Below are 4,710 nucleotides of genomic sequence, written 5' to 3'. Positions count from 1 at the left end.
TAAAGAGTTATTGGTGTTTCCATGTTTCCAACTGAAGATGAAATTGCCAATTTTCAGTTGGCTTGTATGCTCCATAAATGGATGGAGAAGAACACGAGAAGGTTATTTTAACGAGAAGTGGAAGAGCAAAAACGTATAGATATCTCTCTAGTTTTTTCGTTATCTTTATAATACTCGAGCCGAAGGCGAGATATAAAAGGCCGAAAGCCAAAAATCGAGTCCAAAAAGGTTTATCTGAAGCTGTCGGTGAAGAAAGGAGCTGCAGCGGCGAGAAAAAGCCGGCGAAGAAGATGATGAAGATTAGTCCATATTATCTCACGATGAAGTTTGTGGGTTAGAAATTATGCCATAAACAATTCCCTCTGAGCTGTTATGTATAAATAATCCTTTTTGGTAGAAAAAAAAATGAATTTTAGTTAACTCAAATTGAAAGGTCAGAAGGGATTGTTTATTTTGTACTTCATTGTTTTCTTGTTTCAATAAATTTCAGTAAATATTAATGGGGTTATTTTAATAGGAAGTGGAAGAGCAAAAACTCCAAAAACTCAAAACTTGGATAAATAATAGGACAAAATCGGTGTCTGCGTATAAATTGATAAATGACAGAAAATATCATTGACACAAATGGATAATGGTAATTTAAATAAACTTGATACAATAACTTAGAAATACAGTAACATGAACTTTGAAAAACTTGATACAAGAACTTAAAAATACATCATGAGCCAAACTTTGAAAAACCACATCATCTTGATATTTGTCTGGGTTTCGTCCCACGAAAACATGTCTTCTCCTACAATACAACAAAAATTGCACAAACAAAAACATATCAATATCAATAACTATTTATATTTTGAAATTACAACAGCAAACTTAAATCAAATTGCTCACCATCATTGTCTCGGAAATAACTATCATGACTGTCTCGACGAACTATTTCAAAGCCTAGCGGTGAAGCTTGGTAAAATTACAGATGGTAAAGGAAGGCAAATGAAAGAGAACAAAATACAATTTCTTAGCTATAATCCATCTCAGAAACAAGAATTACAGTAGAGATTCAAAGTTGAGTGGTGAATCCAGGTGGAAATCGTCACTTACAGTGGTCCAAGACGGCTTGCCCAAAAAGCTTTTCACGATTCGCAATAGTCGAGCACTTTGTGTGAGAATGGACATGAGAGATCGATGAATTTAGGGATTTTGGAAGGAGATTCTTTTTTTGGGGCAAATAAAGAAGGCAACAATTTTAACGTGTAGATAACGTGGAGGATAACATTGAGATAAAAGTTAAAACATGAGGGATAAAATTTGCACATGATAAATTAGAGGGATAAAATTGGGAACATAGAGAAATAATAAGGATATATTTGGGAATTATCCCGAAAAAATCATATATTATACCAAATCCATTTTATGATTCAATATACATGAGAGTTAATTAAGAAACAACCATGTATTATACGAAATATTGGACATGTATTAAATTACGTTATTCGAATATCTTATCTCACCGTCCAAATTCTTAAAATGAGCTCGTATCGTAAAAAATATAAAATAAAAAGTAATATCAGATGGTACAAAATAATCTAAGAGTGTAATGATTTTCATTTATAAAACTCATTGACTAATTATTTCAATTATTATATGATCAAGTCAATCCCATTGTTATGAAAGTGTTTAGTCAAATAAAATTAAGCTAAACACTTTTTTCATTGGGCTGTGCCTGACTTTGTATTGACTTGGGCGGATGAGTTCTGGGCCGTTTTTTGGGCCATAAACACGTTTTTAAAGCCCACTAAAGTGTTGCTAGGTGTTTATTTTGGGCCAATCTGTCATTCGTGGAATTTTAGAACTCTGGATCATCGGGTATGTCCAGTGGTGCAAACGAGCCGAGCTACTCGTGAGTAGCTCGGTCAAAGCTTGACTCGAGTTTGATTTGACCGAACTCGAGTAGCTCGAGCATCAATCGAGCTCGAGCTCGAGCTTTAAATCTATGTGTTCGAGTAGCTCGCGAGCTATTTAATAAAACACACACATATATATATAATATAATATAAATATATATAAAAATATAATATATATAATATTATATTTATTTATTTATTAATATATTTTTTATTTATATATATATATATATATAATTTTCGAGCTCGAGTACTCGAATTATATACGAGCTCGAGCTCTAATATGAAATTTATTACTCGATCGAGTTCGAGTAGTCAAATATGGATCGAGCTCGAGTAGTCAACTATTCGCTCGTCTCGACTCGACTCGATTACACCCCTATATGCCGCCGTTTTGCCCAACTAATTCTAAGTGATGATAGTCTTTTCCTTGGTTCGTAAATATATATACATATAATATATATTAGAAAATTACGCACGTAATCGATTATTGATGTTCACATATTTTTCATGTAAATATTTTTTTTATAAAAATCCTAATTTGTTTTAAAAAAATCTTTAAGATATTTATTGTTATTAACAAACCATCTAATTACTCTTTTTTTTGGAATAAATCTAGTTACTTTTTAAATTTACTAAAAGTTTTGTTGAAACAATTTTTATTAGATGAACTGATGGATATTTTTGTGGATCCATCAAATTATTAAGTTAGTTACTTTAACGGGTTGGTGATATATATATATATATATATACTTTGGATTTGACTTTTCATTTGATTCATCAACCTTTGTTGGATCTAAACTTGTGACTCGTGTTAGCTCTCAAATGTCTTACCATTATGTATTAATGTTTATTGATGTTTGTTCTAATATCCTTGTTAATATGTAATATATATATATATATATAACAAATAATCAACGTTCATCATATATATTTTATATTATTAAGTGCAAAGTACCATTATCCCATAACTATAATAATAATTTTTAAATAAAATAAATATATCTTCTATATTATAAAGTTCGCGATATAGATAGTAACTACTTTTGATACGTTATTTTATACCAATTTTTAGTGCCAAAGTATCATTATCCCATAACTTCAATAATTTTTTTTAAATAAAATAATTAATAATAAATTAATAATCAAAAACATAAAATTAAACATAAATTACTCAAATCTTATTATACTTCACATAAAAGTTTATTATGCACCAATATAAAATTATATTTTAAATAAAAATTTAATTTATAGACACGCATCATATATATATATATATATATATATATATATATATATATATATATATATATATATATCACTATTATATATATATTAATTTTAAAGGGTTAGGAGTCTTTCAAAGGAAAAAAATTATATGAGATGAAGACCAAGTCAAAATCTCTCGAGTTAACCATAGAAAGAAAATTAATCAGTATTTATGATGAGATTGGATGCATAAGTGACTTTAAGAATTACTCGATTATTGAATAAAATTTAAATCAAATATCTAACAGAATTTCAAAAGATCTGATTCCTTATCATAATTCCACCAACTACCAATTCATACATAATAATTCAACAAAGATCCAGTAATCAAAATTTTACATTCTATTATACCCCAAAAACCCCACCTTTTACATCTTTCAAAACATTTCTCTCACAATGTCATCAAAAATCTCAAATTTAAAACAAAATCTCATGTCGATACGACCACACGTCCACGCTCATATATAATAAAAGTAAAATTAAACTCCTTCACCAACTTTTATATATATATATATATATATATATATATATATATATATATATCAAAATCTTCACCAATTTTTTTTCGCAATAGCATTAAAACTAAAGAAAAAAGAAGTTGTTTTGGTGTAGGATTTTATATCATTATTTCTTAAATATTATTTACACAATTTATAATTTTTTTCATTAAAAAAGGACAAAGTATCTATATTTATGACTCGAGGTGTTGGTGTTCGTTATTTGTCGATTGAGTTATCGACACATATTTGTTATATGATATTATTATATTATATTATAGAGAAGGGGACAAATAAATGACCCACAAAACCAAGTAGGAAGATTTTATTTTTTTTTTGAAGGTCAAGTAGGAAGATTTCCCTATGCATAGGTAGGTGTTTTTTTGATTGAGTAAATGTGAAGAAAGGAACCCCCAAAATCAATTATTATTTTCACATCTTATCTTTTAATTTTCATTATATTTCCTTTTGCGATCCCAAAGCACGCGCAAACTCCCTTTTTTCTTGTCATCACGTACCAATTTAATTTTTTGACTCAAATTTTATGTGCATGAAAACTTTACCTTATAATAGCTAGTTTTAATAATTAATTCCTCGATGGCATCACATCAAAGTTGCCCATTATTACACCTTTTGATTAAATTTTAAATGAAAGATGGCAGCTTTCAAGTTTTAAAACGCAAAAATACAAGATTCAAATCATTTAAACTTGAAGTTTCAAATTAGGAGCATAGACTCGAAGTATATTTTTTGCTATATTAATTAATTTTAGCAACATTTCTATGGACATATGATGATGCTACGAGAGACCTATATATATTACTATGTATGAATTATGATGCTGCAATAATTCTAAACCTAACAATTGATATTTTTTATGTTTATATATTAGATAATAGAATATATTTCAATATTATGGGGATAAGCGTTGGCTGATCTATTAGTACTATTAAATGAGATCATGAAGCTATAAATAGTCTATAGATAAACTCAAATAAGGTAACTACTTAATTATTTATAGGTTTCAAAAAAAAATTATTTAT

At 28.2% G+C, this 4,710-nt stretch overlaps 1 long non-coding RNA gene across 1 annotated transcript; it reads right to left on the bottom strand.

The window, feature by feature from the left end:
* Positions 1-629: 629 nt before the first annotated feature.
* Positions 630-1,233, bottom strand: LOC140867456 (uncharacterized). The gene is made up of 3 exons (XR_012145150.1): positions 1,099-1,233; positions 892-957; positions 630-793 (listed from the first exon to the last, which is right to left on the bottom strand). It is a non-coding gene; the product is annotated as an uncharacterized lncRNA (long non-coding RNA).
* Between the last annotated feature and the right edge of the window lie 3,477 nt (positions 1,234-4,710).

This window comes from Henckelia pumila, chromosome 4 (assembly GCF_033568475.1).
Source record: "Henckelia pumila isolate YLH828 chromosome 4, ASM3356847v2, whole genome shotgun sequence".
Taxonomy (NCBI): domain Eukaryota; kingdom Viridiplantae; phylum Streptophyta; class Magnoliopsida; order Lamiales; family Gesneriaceae; genus Henckelia; species Henckelia pumila.
This window is presented reverse-complemented; position numbering and strand designations above follow the sequence as displayed.